This window comes from Lemur catta, chromosome 6 (assembly GCF_020740605.2).
Source record: "Lemur catta isolate mLemCat1 chromosome 6, mLemCat1.pri, whole genome shotgun sequence".
NCBI lineage: Eukaryota > Metazoa > Chordata > Mammalia > Primates > Lemuridae > Lemur > Lemur catta.
The window spans coordinates 46,486,184-46,503,637 of record NC_059133.1 but is presented as its reverse complement, the minus strand read 5'-3'; positions in this window follow the sequence as shown (position 1 = coordinate 46,503,637).

Below are 17,454 nucleotides of genomic sequence, written 5' to 3'. Positions count from 1 at the left end.
TGCTGAGTGATATCTGTAACTCACAGAACCTCTAAAATATAAAAACCCAATATCAACTTTCCTTTTTCTTGTAAAGTTCATTTAATTTTTTAGAATTACATGTTTATAATTTTCTTTTTGCTGCTGAGGATGTTCCCTTCAAAGATATTTTAGTAGCTAGTGCATGGAAAATATATCCCTGTCTATATCTACACTTACAACTATACCATATATTTAAATGGTTTTGCCACTTGTTTGGAAATTGTGTCTTTTAAGAACTTATCAGAGGTCCAAGATCTACCAAAAGAGCCTCATTCAAGACATAATGAACACATGTACAAAGATTGTTTTTTAGCTTCCATTTCCTAAGCCTAAGTTGTACTGCATTTGCTGTAATGGAGCAATATATGATCTTGAAACAAACTGTAAGCACTTTTTTTTTTAGTTGAGCTAACATAAAATTTTAAAGAATGAATATATCACAGTGAAAAACTGGAAAATGTGAAATATTGCATCATTTGTTTGCATTTCATATAAACATCAATATTGCTGTTTCCAAAGAAAATATGGTAGAATATTAATTCTGATTAAAAAAATAAGTATTGTTAATGAGCCAAGCACATTAGATATTTGTCTTACACTTTTGTTACAGTTTTATAACTGTAACTCTACTAAAAGAAGAAAATTGTGTTACCTTTGGGCTCTATTCTGCAATTTTTTACATAGGAAAAACCTCCCCTGCTTTCCTGGGAGCGTGCTTCAATTAAACATGATGAGCATATTTCAATTAAAGTTTATATTTCATATGTATTTTCACAGGTGTTAGCGCCTAGATCCATAAATGCAACCAAGAATCACATGGCTGCATAAGAGTGTACTATTCTGTGTTTCTGATAGTGCACGTGTGTAACTCCAAAGGTCCATACAGCCAGCAGTTACAACTGACAAGTTTTTCTTATTGAAATCATACCAACATAATGCCAAACTACTATATGTTCTTGTCAAATTGCTGTCAAAATCTGAGCACCGTGTCATCTTAAAAATCACCTTTGCATCAGAATGATCATTACAGTATGAGTTTGAACCATTTTCTGGCTACTGGTTATAGGATGGAATGTCCTTTGGGATGAGTGAAAAGATGCAGTCAGCTCTTGATGCTTCACACCGTTGGAGGGACCCAGAGGCACAGGCCATCTGAAGTGGTAGATGGTGTGAAAAGATCTTTGGTGGCATGCATTGTTCTAGTCATATTTGAATAGGGCCACTAAGAACTAAATTCCAAGTCAAGGTCCTATTTATATCACTTGCCCCAGGAACTTCAGGTTCTTCTGCAATGTCTCCATTTTTCAGAGTGATGCCAAGATGTGCTCACTGAATTATCTTCTTTAAGCCTTTGCTTTTTAAAGAACTTGTCTGCATATAAAGTCAATAGTTGAGCTATATAGATAAATAGATAAATAGCTGAGGGTTCTCACTTTAGGAAACATCAAATGCCGTCCATTGAGCGAAGATATAGAAATGTCAACAAAACAGGGGAGTGTGTAAAGACAGAGTTGTCAGCAATCATAAAATTGTGCTGGCTGGTCTGCTCACAGAAAACACTAATCTATTAGAGTCACTCACTCATTTTTTTTTCCCACCCTGAGGCAGGGAAATAGCATGATTATAATATTAGAAGCATGAAAAAGTTATGATCCATCAGAGACTTTCTGATGGTTAAATGAAACCTACCATTTGATTTTAGTTTAGAATTAAAACAATGAGGTTGACGGGTTTCTTTTTTTTTTTTCAAACTGACCATTTGACTTTAGTGTATTAAAACTGCTAAATTGATTTAATCAAAACTACCCTTGACTTTCCTCTGGATTATGTCTCCTGAGGGATCAAGGCCCAGCTAATAGAGCATGGTTCTTAACCCGAAGATAATCTTTAGTGAAGCCATTCACATGGTTTCTCTACTTGTAGTCATTTTTAATTTTTTAGGAAAACATTTTACAAGACAGTCAGCAGCATTGTTTTCCTCTGTCGGGTTTCTGAAGTAACTGTAAACATGACATCAGCGTTTACAGAGAGCATCCTTTGCAAAACTCGACAGAAATCATTCTAGACAAAAAGATTAGGAGCAAAAGGAGTGTGTGTTCTCTTTCATTTACTGACAAGTCTCTGATTAATCCTGGAGCTCAAGGTTCCTTTCCCACTGGCTTAAACGTTGATTTAGTTTTGGACTAGCTTTATGCATTTTAATCTTTGAATTTTTTTTTTTTTTTTTTGTTTTAAAGTAGCAGCGTGTAGTGGGTTGAATTGTGTCTCCCAAAAAGACATGTCCAAGTCCTAACCCCTGGTTCTGTGACTGTGACCTTATCTGGAAATAGGGTCATTGCAGATGTAATTAAGTTAAGGATCTCAAGATGAGATCATCCTGGATGCAGGGTGAGGCTTAAATACAATGACCGGTCTTTATAAGAAAAGAGAGGGAGATTTGAGACACAGACAGGCAGAGGGGAAAGCCATGTGAAGACGGAAGCAAAGATTGGAGTAAGGAATCTACAAGCCAAGGATGCCAGCTGTCAACAGAAGACAGAGGAGATGCACAGAAAAGCCTATCCCTTAGAGTCTCCAGAAGAAACCAACCCTGCCAATGATTTCAGACTTCTGTCCGTCAGAACTATGAGAGAATAGATTTCTGTTGTGTTAAACCATCCAGTTAGTGGTATTCTGTTATGTCAGCCCGAGGAAACGGATACACAGTGTAAGTATCCTGTGTGGCTCTTGGGACAGTTCTTTTGTCCTATATGCTGTCAGAATATGTTACAATTACAGCCACAGAAGGCAGAACAACTGATCGTTCACCACCAGCTGCTTTTGTCACCGAGATGGGTACTCAGTGCAACCATTTGCTGTCCTCGGAGGATGGGAGCATGTGGCCGGGATAAAAGCCTACGGTTTGTTTGCAAGTATCACTGTCATAAATACACAGTAGATAAATAGTCTGATTTCTCCTATGCCCTTCAAAGTACCAGATTTCCAAAGTATCAGAATGACAATACCAACTACCTACAGTTACAAACCTAACTTAAAACGAACCCATGTTTCCTGTAACAGTGTAAATCAAACGACAACACCTACTATTTCCTGAAGACAGCACATTTTTTTCCTGAGCGTAATACAATTCCTTTTCAAGTTTCTCTTAACTTGCATAACATGAAATGACTTACTGCTCCTCCAAAAGAAGAAGAAAGGAAGGTAGGAGGGAGAGAAAGGGAGCAGGAAGGATGGAACAAAGGAAAGAAGGATGAGGTGAGGAGGAAAGAGAGGGAAGCAGACAGAGACAGAGGGAGGAAGAGCCCTATTGAATCTGGAATGTGGAACGTACCCCATTAGTAGTGAAATCAGACTGCTCTCTAGGCAATGCACATAAAATATGTGAATGTATTATTCAATCAAACCTTGTCTATCATCTTTGCTGACTACAGGGAGGTAAATGCATAAGCACAGTTGCCCAGTGAAAGATGGGAGGGCCCAGAGGAGAGCAGAGGGCCCTGGGATGAGGGACAGGCAGCCTCTTACGAGCTGCAGCGAGTCCTCACACACTTTAACTCAGGCCCAGGCCTGGGTGGCAAGGCAGGTGGCCCCTCCATCTGCACCTTAGCCTGAGATTTAGTGCCATCACAACACACTTCAGCGTGCTGTTGAAATTCCTGCTGTCTGAATTTCTCATCGTATAGAATAAGTGACCCGGTGCCAGCTACAGCACTGAAAGCTTGTGGCTAATCAGAAATTTTCTTTGTAGTGGAATTTGTGCTAACATATTTTTCTTTCAGTTTTGGGTCAGGTCTTTAGTAAAACAGAAGAAGTTCCTCTGCCTTTTTCCTCTTCTTGTTCTAGGCACTCCCCCCCCCTTCCCTCTCAATTTCATGACGGGGGAGGGGGAACCACAGGACAGGATATCTGGCTTTATGCCACTACGTCCTGCAATTGAACAGTCAGCAGATGAGGAGAATGATGGCATTTAAGAACAAACAAAGATATATATATATGTATATATAAATCCTTTGGGCAGCAGATATGTATAATTTACTCTAGTTTTCTGTTTCAACTTTTAAAAGAATGCAAGATCTTAGACAATAGCAAGTCAGAAATGGGCCAGTTACAGCACTAAATCTCCCTTGATTAGGGTCATAACAAAAACACTATTTATAAACATATGGTGCAACTTGATGGAATTAAAAGAATGGTGGATCCGATTTGCCATCTCCATCCACAATGTCCCAGGAGTGGTGAAAACCTGCTCCTTGGGGAGTCATCTTCAGCATGTCAGCAAATCTTTCAGACTCCCTGGATTCCACGGAATGACTATATTTTCTGCTATTGACTTGGACTTCAGGCCTCATCTCCTTATTCTCCTCTATTACATTTTGTTTATGTAAAAGTGTCATTTAGTGGCACACTAATGTTGGTGAAAACTGTATATGTCTAAGGAAAATAGGCACATCAACTATAATGCCTCTATTTTGTGTCCATTTACATTCCATTCTGTAGGATTCTAACAGATTAAAATCCCTAAAACCCACATTTAATCTTTTTAGTCCCTACAAACAACCTTGGGCTTCTGCCTGCCATGAGATGCTTTGACCAGTCTTCCTGACCCGCTGTGCTCTGGCCCTACCCTAGCTCTCTGCCCTGACCTTTCGCTGCCCCTTGCAGACTACCTTCCAGATGGAATAATTTAAATTATACATATGCATCATGATTTCCCTCTTCTTTCTTCCATTAAGCATTTGCTCACTGGACTATACTTCTCTCTCCCTGCCCCGTATTTCCTATCTTTATGTTGTTTGTGGAGTTGCTTGTATGTTGGGTCTTGTTCCTGCTCAGCTGTAAGCTCTCTAGGTGAGGGGACTTGTTCACTTTTAACCACCCCCCCATTGTCAGTGCACAGCCCTTTGTGTACAGTTATTTGTTCACTGCATATACGAACAAATAAATGATGGGTAGATTACAAGTAGGAAGATGAGCACTAAATAATTTAAACAGTGACTTAGGGAGACATAAATAGGGAAAAATTAATTTAAATCACATGTAATTAGTGCTTCCCGGAAAAAAAAAACTGTGCTTTAAATCATTTTGTACCTTTACCCTGTGTTAGGATCTAAACTGGAATGTTCTCACTTCAAATGTCTGTGCACATTACATGTTGCAAGATGAGTCAGATTAGTAAGATGCTGTATTGTATTTATAAAAGGATATGGTGTATCAATATTAATGTAATCTTTATGCTGTTTCCTGGTAATGAGAGTTTGGAGAAATGCACATTTTAAGGCTAAGACTGCACCACAAAGGAAATTCTGTCTTGAAGTTCTGATGCCAAGCCACTAAAACTTCATTTGCTTATACTGTGAAGTTATCCAAACACCCGAATGGCATTTTTTCCTTGTACTATATGATTGGTCATCTGAACACAAGAGGAAAATTTACATGTTATAAATACTTGATGAAAAATTTACCTGATATTGAAAATACTGAAGAAGTATAAAATAGTATAGAACTGTTGGTAAAAGATTTAATCAAAAGGAAAAACAATCTGCCTTCTACTAGATGCATATTCAGTGAGTACCAGAGCAGCTAGCTGTATGCTTTTACAGAAAGCGTGGAAAGACAGTTTCAACTTCTGATTATTATTTGCTTGTTAACAACTAAGCCTTTGGAGTATCACAATTCTATTAATAAGCACCAAGAAGGAAGAGAGAGAAATTAGATTGAATACAAGACTCGAAAAAACCTTAGCTAAAAAAAGATATGAAAGCATTACCATTGCCTTCCAGAGTTGCTCTCCCTGATCCTACACTCTGCACCCCACACCACTTCAAGCTTCAGAAAGGGAGAGAAGGTGAGAAAAATGAAAATAAGAAGGAAGTAGAGGGTACTCAGGAGTGGTTAGAATCACAAAAAAGTGAGGAAGGAAATAAAGGGTGCTGTGAGCACCAGAGACAAGACAAATTGAGGATTCCTGTAGTACATGTACTACATGTAGTACATGAAGATTCACGTAGCACATCATGGACGATGTACTACAACTACTACTTCTGCTACCATAACCCACCGGATGCCACATGCCAGGCATGATTCTAAGTGTTTTACATATATTAAATCATATAACCTCGTGACAAACCTACTGAGTGAAAGTCACAAAAAGCCCAGCCCAACCACTCTTGAACAAAACACAAAAGGAAATGTGTTGGGTGATGTAACTGAACCATCCTTCAGGCTAGGCTTTATTCAGGGATCAAAAAGAGGGTCCCTCTTTCCATTTTTTTCCTCTACTGATGCTCTGTTGACTCCAGGTCCTAGCAGGCTCCCCGGTCCTGGGCTCAAAGTGGTTGCCTTACAGCTATGAGCTAAGTACATATTTCCTGATCAATGGAAATGAAAATGTTCTCGTGTTTGGGAAAAACATGCAAATTTTTCACCATTGTCCAGTAGAAAAGACTTGCCTATCTCCTCAACCTCCTCTCAGGCCCCTTCTCTCAGTGGCACTCAACACTTCAGTCACTCTGGGCTTCTTCAAGTTCTTGAATCCATCAGGCTTTTTGGTGGGGGAGGGAGGAAATAAAGCTTAAACAAAAGTCCTAGAATGTGTTGTCCTGATTGGCCAGATTTGCTCTTGTAATCAACCCATGAACCAGTCTCAGTTCTGAGGAATGTGAGACGTGCTGACTGTTTTAAGCCAATTATAGATCACCCCTGAAGGTGGGCAATTCCATTTAAACTAGATTGATGAGCAATTCAAGGAACCATTAGAAAGGAGGTAAGAAGGGGGTCTTACAATGGAAGACTGGTGAAAATGGTTGTAAAAGTAAATAAGCGGCTATTAAAAAGGTAAAGAATAAGAACCTAAAAATTTTTTAATGCTGTTTTTGTTAAAAGTATATCTAGGCTGGGCATGGTGGCTCATGCTTGTAATCCCAGCACTTTGGGAGACCAAGGCAGGAGGATCACTTGAGGCCAGGAGTTTCTAGAACAGTGTGGGCAACATAGTGAGGTCTCATCTCTAAAATAAATAAATAAATAAATAAATAAATAAATAAGTGTAAAACCTAGCTAGGCATGGTAGCATGTGCTTGTAGTCCCAGATACTCAGGAGGCTGAGGCAGTAGAATCTCTTGAGCCCAGGAATTAGAGTTACAGTAAGCTAATTGCACCACTGCACTCCAGCCTGGGCAACGGAGTGAGATCATGTCTCTAAAAAAAAAAAAAAGTACATCTATATTTTCATCTATGCATATACACATGTGCAAGTGTCTATACTGAATTGCAAGCAAGAGAGACCAACCTACACTAATTTAGACAGAAAGAAGGATTTTCAAAAAATGGATTTTGTCTGGTGCAGAACCTCTTGGAAGCTAGGTATCTTAGGTCATATTGCCAAGAAGCAGACCCTAGAAGAGTTGTGTCCTAGTGATTTATTAAATGATTCCAGGAGAAACCAGCAAGGGAGTGGAGAAGCAGGGCAGGGAAGGGGAGAAAGTCCAGCCAAGGGTGCCATCCTGGGCAAACATAATTTCAGCCTGAGCCCACAGGGCAACTTTGTAGCAGAACTTTTGCCTCAGTGTTGCCCCAACCCAAGGCATTGGAGCTGGGCTCTCTTACTCTGCATCTTGGAGTAACTGGTTAAAAGCTGCTCCTGGAAGGCAAATTCCCAGGACTTCTAGCTCTCTATGCATTCTGGCAAAAGCTAGCACCAAGAGCCAGAGGATGGCCCTTGAGAAGAAGAGGTAGACATCTGGTTTTTGCAATAGAAAGTACCTTATAAGATGCGGGTGTTGGAGGGGCACAGAAATATGCAATGAGATCTGGGCAAAGCACAAACACTGTGCCATTTTGTGAAAACCAGCTTCAAGCTACGCAGCCAGCGTAGATAGCTCCAGTGCTCCAAACCACACCCTGCAGCTGCCCCAGCAGCAGGGAACTCTGGCGCCCTGCCAGCGGCACTGCCCACTGCTGCTGCCTACTGCCGAGTCCAGCCATTGCCCCTTCCTCGCCCCGTGGACTCCACCTGCCACCTGCTCTTGGAGTCTCTAACATCTAAAGTCTAGGGGGCTAATGACAGAGGCCAGGATGTGCGTTTGCACCTCTGCTGCAAGAGATGCCAGAAATGGGAATATATGGCATGTTAGCTTTATATTGAGAGGCAACATCTGCCCCATTAAATACTAAGTGGGAATTCCCAAAACACAGGGAGAGGATTGCGATCTTGTGAGGCCAGAAAAGAGCAAGAGGTATTCACTACATACAGACTCACACATGCATAACATTTAGAATTACCAAACTCACAAATGCATAAAACATTTAGAATTGCCAAGAAATTGCTAACAGAAATCACCTCTGGAGTGTGGAACTAGAGCTAGAGTTTGGGGAGTAGGTGGGAGGAGAGTCTTGCTTCTCTTTTTATTAATATATCTTTTAATAGTATTTGTGGATTTTATAAGGGATACATATTTCTTTTTTTAAATGTAAAGAACTGGTTTACTTTTAAAAAAAGATCTGTCCCTTTATTTAGACCTGCTTCTAAGAGACCAGAATGTTCAAATTAGATTATGTACCCTCTCCTTTCAGGAAGGGAAGCCACTCAGATTTGGTGGCTACCATTTATTTTTTCATTCATTTATCAAACATTGTATGCAAGGCCCAGGGGATATAAAGATAAAAGACAGAGCCTCTGTTCTTAGGGAAGGAATTAATGGTTATGATGAAAAGTGGGAATGAGATATCTTTGAATGGTTTGAGGTTTTATTTTATTTTATTTTATTTATTTATTTATTTTTAAATATCGGTGAGGCTTTAACTTCGGGTAATAAGTGCCTTCTACTATACAGATTTAACTGGATTTAATTATATTTTTCCCTATTAAATGTAATTAAGAACTACAGCTTGTATATCTTCATGATGAGTTCCAAGCTTAATGATGTTGGTGTCTTTGAAATGAGTTACTGTTAAAGTATTTCATGCTCTTGAGCTTCATTCAAGAATTCAATTTAACTTTGCTAAGTTTCATTTAAAGATTTAATTAGAATTAGGTAACATCACCTTATGTTTTGTGTTGGATTGCAAAAGACTTACTGCTATCCAGATGTATTCCTTTAGCTGATAGTAACATAAGCATCCTAAAAGTTCATATTTCTAAGCCTGGGTTTGAACATAAAACCATAAGTAATGAAGATGTATAAAATCTAGCAACTGAATGATTCTGTCTTCCTGACATCTAGTTTTGATTTATGAAATGTTTACAATATTATCAAGCCAAGTGGTAGCTTGAAGGGGGGATGCTTTATCCCACCCTGCCACAATCACTCTCAGCTCCCCAAAGCCACCTAAAGAGCTTTCTGTGAGAATGCAGCAGCAGGATAAATCCAGCCTCTCCTACAATCAGCTTACCTTGTCTAAAGCCCTTCCCTCTAGAAACTCTGGAGCTACCACTGTTTTAAAAAGTCATCCTGGTTGACAAAGACCTGATTGGTTGACATAAAATAATGCACTACATTTATATGTAGTTAAAACTCTTTGAGTTGGAATTAATTTTTATATAAATCATATTTTAGGCTGGGCGCGGTGGCTCACTCCTGTAATCCTAGCACTCTGGGAGGCCGAGGCGGGCGGATCGTTTGAGCTCAGGAGTTCGAGACCAGCCTGAGCAAGAGCGAGACCCCGTCTCTACTAAAAATAGAGAGAAATTATATGGACAGCTAAAATATATATAGAAAAATTAGCCGGGCATGGTGGCGCATGCCTGTAGTCCCAGCTACTCGGGAGACTGAGGCAGGAGGATCGCTTGAGCCCAGGAGTTTGAGGTTGCTGTGAGCTAGGCTGACGCCACGGCACTCTAGCCCGGAGAACAGAGTGAGACTCTGTCTCAAAAAAAAAAAAAAAAAAAACATGCCGGGCGCGGTGGCTCACGCCTGTAATCCTAGCTCTGGGAGGCCGAGGCGGGTGGATCGCTCGAGGTCAGGAGTTCGAGACCAGCCTGAGCAAGAGTGAGACCCCGTCTCTACTAAAAATAGAAAGAAATTATCTGGCCAACTAAAAATATATATACAAAAAAAAAAAAATTAGCCGGGCATGGTGGCACATGCCTGTAGTCCCAGCTACTTGGGAGGCTGAGGCAGTAGGATCCCTTAAGCCCAGGAGTCTGAGGTTGCTGTGAGCTAGGCTGATGCCACGGCACTCACTCTAGCCCGGGCAACAAAGTGAGACTCTGTCTCAAAAAAAAAAAACAAAACAAAGTCTCAAAAAAAAAATAACAAACAAAAAAACGTATTTTAAATCCATCCTTACATTCAGAAATGTAACATGTCAACTCGGTTAAAGCAACAGTTTCCAGTCTGTGTTTCATGGAACACTGGGGCTCCACAACAGTGTCTTAGGGCAGGGAAAGGCAAAGGTGGAGAGAGAGAGGCTGAGGGGTTGGAGCTTCAGAGCTCTGCTTCCCTGCCCCAGCTCAATGCTCTCTTAATTTTCTATATATTGGGTTTCTGTGTAAAAGCTTGGAGGTAATTTCTGCTGATAAAAATAATAAATGACTTGAAATTTAAGATGTGAATTATCTTCAACTCAGAAAAGTAACTTTTAGGAATTACCCTGCAGAAAGACCTGCACACGTGTTCACAGATGTATGTACCAAGAGTTCCTTTGTCACTGCTTTGTGACAGCAGTAAGCTGGGAATAATTTAATATTCTTCAATAGAGGAATAGTTAAGCAAGCTATACTGGGAAATATTAGGTATCTGATAAAAATGCATGGAAATATCTTCAGGACATGTTAAACTTTCTAAAAGTAAGTTTCGGTGTAACGTGCATAGTATGGTCCCACTTATGTAAAACAAACTCTATATGTACCAAGAGTTCCTTTGTCACTGCTTTGTGACAGCAGTAAGCTGGGAATAATTTAATATTCTTCAATAGAGGAATAGTTAAGCAAGCTATACTGGGAAATATTAGGTATCTGATAAAAATGCATGGAAATATCTTCAGGACATGTTAAACTTTCTAAAAGTAAGTTTCGGTGTAACGTGCATAGTATGGTCCCACTTATGTAAAACAAACTCTATAGGTGCCTATATACACACGTAAACACCTGGAATAAAGAACTAAAAGGACACACATCAACTGTTTCCAGTGATTGCCTGTGGGGAGGATAATACATAAGAGTTGGGAGGCTGGTAAAGAGGGACTTTCACACTTTCATGTTTTACTGCAAATATTTCTGAATTTTTTTGAATGTTCTACGATGAGAATTTATTCAAGTGTGTCTTGTGTACATTAATAAGAAAATATTCTTTACAAGAGTTTGAAAACCACTGACTTAGATCCTGGTGCTAAGGAGGCCATGAATACCTGCCTTTTTCCTACATGTAGGCAAGTTAGCATCACATACAGAAAATCTCTCTGTTTGTCTGAAAAAGATTGCACCCAATGACTCCAGCCAGCTTTTGCAACCACAGATGCCATTTGTCACAGTCAAGATTAGGTGACAGAGTGTAACTGGCTCATTGCCCCCAGCTCACAACATGTGTCTTGTTGGCAGGTTTGTGGCTTCATCCTTTGTTCTTTGTTTTAAATGGCTTTACTGAGATATAATTCACATACCATACAATTCACACATTTATAGTATACAATTCACTGGTTTTTAGTATATCCACAGAGTTGTGAAACTGTCACCAAAATCAATTTAGAACATTTTCATTACTCTAGAAAGAAATCCCTCACCCATTAGCAGTCACTCCTTATCCCCCTCCCCCCACTATCCACAAGCCACAAATTTACCTTCTGTCTCAACTGATTTGTCTATTCTGGACATTTCATAGACATGGAATCTATACTATCTGGCCTTGGGTCTGGCTTATTTTAGTTAGCATAATGCTTCCAAGGGTCATCCATGCTGTAGCATGTGTCAGCACTGCATCCCTTTTTATTGCTGAGTAATATTCCCTTCCATGAATTTACCATTTAGTCTATCCATTCATCAGCTGATGGACATCTGTGCTGTTTCCATTTTTTGGCTATTATGAACAGTACTACCATAAACATTCATGCAAAAATTTTTGAATGAATATATGTTTTCATTTCTCTTGGTAATATATCTAGACATGGAATTGCTGGGCCATGTGGTGATTCTACTTTTAACATTTTAAGGAACTGCCAGACTGTTTCCCAAAGTGGCTGAACCATTTTACATTCCCACCAGCAATGTGTGAATGTTCCAATTTCTCCATATCCTCACCAACATTTATTTCATCTGCCTTTTTGATCACAGTCATCCCAGTGGGAGTGAAGATGTTTTTATATGTCCTTGTGTTCTTGAGGATGACCACCTGCATTGATTAGGCTTCTGCTCCAATAGCACTTGTATAATAAACAATCTCAAAATTCAGTGGCTTGAACTATAAGCATGTATTTCTCCCTTGTGGGTTTGCAAGTTGACTGTGGCTCTTCTGGGCTTGGCTTGGCATTATTTCTGGTCAATTTCATGTGACTTCATCCTAGAACCAAGCATGCTGTTCTCAGAGGGGAGCTTAGAATCTCAAGCAGCAAGCAGAAATACTTTGTGGGCTGGTACTGGCACTTGTCATGTCTGCTCTCAAACCATTGTCCAAAAAATTCATGCTGCCAAACTCAACTTCAATGAAGCCACTAAGTAAACTTGGCTCCCAGTGGCACAGGGCAAGAGAATTTTATTAAGTAAGGAAGTGAAGAGTGAGAAACAATGATCCAATCTACCTTACCACTCAGGTCTCTATCTCCAGTTCTATTCTCTTTCCTGTTTTCTAGAACTGCTTAGCCATTAAGTGTTATATGTGGCTGTTACTCAAAATTCCATGTGTTTCAAATCCCAGAAACCCTCTTCATTCCCCGAATATCTCCTCTTTCCAACTTCTCCATTTGGGGAAACAACATCCAAATGTGGATTTCTTAAAAGCCGAAATGATTAAGAATTAGAGTGCCCTTCTCCCATCAAGCCTTCTCCTCTTTTGTATCAAATGCTACTAGCTACTACCCAATATTTCTTTTCTTCTTCTTTCTGTAAAAAAAGAAACTGATTTTATTCAGAGTGGCAATATGCATTTTCCCAGCCTCCCTTACCTGCAGCTGGGGTTGACCCCATGGTGAAAATCTGCTGTGGATTTCTGGAAAAGTTTACTTTCCTTGTCATTTTCTCCTGATTGTTGTCCTGCCTAGGACATGGATGTGAAACTAGAGGTGGCATGGCCATATTTTAACCATGAGGTGATCATATAGATGCAAGCCACATGCTCAGAATTGGGTCCCAGAATGGCAGGAGGAACATGAACACTGATAACATCGTGGAGCCCTGCCCCACTGCCTGCCCACTTCTGGAGTTTTTGTTATGTCACTCTCTGGTTGATAAGGCATCAGTGCCTTTACGTGAACTGTCAAGTAATCTACAAACGCCCTAGTGTGGTAATTAAGATGTTTCAAAATCCTTAAATTTCTAATCTTTCATCTCGTGAGTATTCTTTGGTCCCTCACCAACCACCCACCTAAGATCTATTTGTCATCCTTCTCTGGCCTGCTCTGTGCCCTGCCTGGAGACTGATGTTGGTGGCCTAAGTCATCCAGGATCTCTTGCTTGTTGGCTACTTGCTGAGTTTGGCCAATGGGATGCTCTGGCATAAAGAAGAAGAATGGGAAGAGAAAGAGGTCAGGGTATTTCTTCCCACCTCCCAGTTTTGGTGCCTCCTTTCTGGCAATGGCCACTTGCTTCCTGACCTCAGCTACCACCAGACAGCCCTTCCTCCAGGGCTCCAACTCTCATGGGCTCTTCAACATTACTTCCTCTCTGCATCCCTTCAGACCTAGGGTGATAATGGCTCCTCAATGTTGCTAGTATCTGGGAGCCTCAACATCTCTCTTTGTTCCTCTGACACTGCCCAATCTCTTTACGTGGTCCTTGCATTTAAGAGCCTTCACAAGAACCATCTGCAGTGAATTGTTTCCAGCTGGCATCTGACTAATACAGCAAAACCTCTCCTGGTACATGCATTTCAGGTTTGCATTTCAGCAACTTTTCTCATAATCCTCCCTTTGCTTGAAATCCCTTTCCTCCCGTCTCTGTGTCTAGCTGTCCTTCAAGGCCTTCTCAACAACCACTGCTCCCAAGTAGCCCTCCTTAATCCCCACACCATAGAAAATCTCTTCTTTCCTTGAACTCACTCAGCACATACTTGATAGTAATTATCTTTTTCTGCTTTAAATTATAGTGACTTATGTACATGTAACTCTGGCCAGTTTGTAAACTCTTTGAAGTCTAAACCCACATCCAGGTCTGATTTGTTTTTGTTTTTCTCTCTCTCCCTTTTGTTCCTACTCAGGCTTTGCTTCTTTCTCCCAAAAGCACCTGAAACAAAGCTTGGCACCAAATGGGTGCTCTAACATTTATTCACATTTCTAATTATTACTGCTTACTGCTTATTACTATTTCTTATTATTACTATAACAGATACCAGTTACAATGTACACTTTACAAAAATGATGAAAATTATGGAACAGACTAAAACTTTCCTTTGGTGATAATGCATTTGTTGCACTTAAAATATGCAACAATCATTCACCTATGATACATATATGATAGGGCATTTTATTTTTATTTAAATATTTTCAGGCAATAAATCTGGCTTTCTCCCAACACTTTTCTTTTGTATCAAAGAAAAAGATCATGTACAAGCCAATATTCATCTGTAACTGAGGTTATCTACCATTATGAATTGGAATCAGAAGTATAGAGTTATCTTTTAATCCAGTGCTTTTAAGCTCTGCTCTGTGAAGTTCTAGAGATTCTTTCTAAGTGTGGGGATAGGGTGAGAAGCCTTCAGTAGGCTTTCACTTGAAGAAACAAATCTAGTCTTCAAAAGGAGTGAAAACAATTTATCTAATCTCAACTTCCAACCCTAAACATTCCCACACTTTTCCTCTGTTCAGTGGTTAAGTCTCTGCCTAAACATCTCCCCTAACTGGGAATTCATTTACCACTCTATAACATCATACAGTATATTTTCAGAACATTCTGCCTTACATTTGGCTGGAAGCTGACTACCTATCATTCTTCTGCTTGAAACAACAAAGAATAAATCTAATTTCCCTTCCTTGAAATGGCAGTAGTTCAAGATGGTGATCACACTGCCACAGTTCTCTCTTCAGGCCAAACATACCCATTTCCTTTGAATGGTCTTTATATGACATGTTTGGAAAACCCATTCTGGTCACATGTTATTTGTCAGCACCCCTCTTCAAACATGGTGTGTAGAACTGAGGATAATTTTTTGATATACTTCAACCAGGGCAAAATATAGTGTTATGATTACTTTCTCTATTCTGCGTCTTTAAAAGCCAGTCATGGGGACTTTCAGTCACTGGTCCAGCATATAAAGAGCTTAGAAGTCATCACTTTGTCCTGACAACAAGTAACAAGCTGAACAAACTGAAAAAACAACTCTTCTGAGATCTTCTAGGAGGTGGGGTCACAGGGCAAATGGTTATCCTCAAATTGGAACAGACAGCAGGATGCAAAGAATCCCAACTTACCAAAGCAGAAACCTCCAAGGAAACTGGTGTCAAAGTAGGAAAACATGAACTGTTATATAGATAATTGATGAATGGCTGGAGGCTCAGTGTGGGCAAGAAGAAAGACAGAAAGGAACAGAAGCAACATTTGAAGTAATAATGACTGGTAATTTCTCCCAAATTATTGTCAGATACCAAACCACAGATCCAGGAAGCTCAGAGAACACCAAGGATAAATGCAAGAAAACAAAAACAAGAAACTACATCTAGGCAGAGAATAATCAAACATCATAAAATCAAAGATAAAAAGTCTTGAAGGAAGACAGAGGAAAAAACACCTTACTTATAGAGGAGCAAAGATAAGAATTACCTCTGACTTTTCAGAAACCATGTAAGCAAGAATAAAGTGAAATGAAATATTTAAAACACTGAAAGAGAAAAACCCATCAACCTAGAATTCTGTACCCTGTAAATGTATCCTTCAAAAGTGAAGGAAGAATAAACACTTTCCCAGACAAACTAAAATCAAGGGAATTTGTTGCCAGTAGACCTGTCTTGCAAAAAATGTTAAAGATATTCTTCAGAGGAAAAGAAAATGATATAGCTTAGGAACTCAGATCTGTTTTCCATAATGGCTATCCTAATTACATTCCCACCAACACTGTATGAGAGTTCCCCTTTCTCCATATCCTGGCCAGCACCTGTTATTTTATTTCTTTTTGATAATACCCATTTTAACTGAGGTAAGATGATATCTCATTGTGGTTTTGATTTGTATTTCCCTGATGATTAGTGATGTTGAGCATTTTTTCATGTACTTCTTGGCCATTTGTATGTCTTATTTTCAGAAATGTCTATTCAGATCATTTGCGTGTTTTAAAATTGGATTATTTGTAGTTTTTTGCTGTTGAGTTGTTTGAGTTTCTTATATATCCTGATTATTAATCTCTTGTTAGATGGATAGTTTGCAAATATTTTCTCCCTTTCTATAGGCTGTCTCTTCACTCTCTCGTTTCCTTTGTTTTTCAGAAGCTTTTAGTTTAATATAACCCCATTTACTGTATCTACAGTAACTGGATGACCTTGGGTATGACAATGACTTTTTAGTTATAACACCAAAGACAGGAGCCATGAAAGACATTTTGATTACCTGGACCTTATTAAAATAAAAAATTTTTGCTCTGTGAAAGACAATGTCAACAGAATGAGAAAAAAGCCACAGAGTAGAAGAAAATATTTGCAAAAATCACATTTGATAAAGGACCGTTATACAAAAGTTATACAAAAAACTCTTCAAACTCAACAAAAAGAAAATGAACAATCTGATTAAAAAACAGGCAAAAGACCTGACCAGACATCTCACCAAAGATTACAGATAGCAAGTAAGCATACGAAAAGATGTTCAACATCATATGTCATTAGGGAATTGCAGTTTAAAACCACCATGAAACACCACTACACACCTATTAGAATGGTCAAAATCTAAAACTCACAACACCAAAAGCTGGTGAGGATGTGGAGTAACAGGAACTCTCATTCTTTGCTATGGAAATGCAAAATGGTAATGGCATAGCCACTGTGGAAGACAGTTTGGCAGTTTTTTACAAAGCTAAACATTCTCTTGCCAATCCAGCAGTTGAGCTCCTTGGTATTTACCCAAATGAACTGAAAACTTATGTTCACATAAAATACTGCACAGGGATGATTATAGCAGCTTTATTCATAATTGTCCAAACTTGGAAGCAACCGAGATGTCCTTCAGTTTGGGAGCACATAAATAAACTGTGGTACATCCAGACAATAAAATATTATCTGATGCTAAAAAGAAACGAGCTATCAAGCCATGAAAAGATATAGAGGAAACTTGAATGCATATTAATAAATGAAAGAAGCAAATCTGAA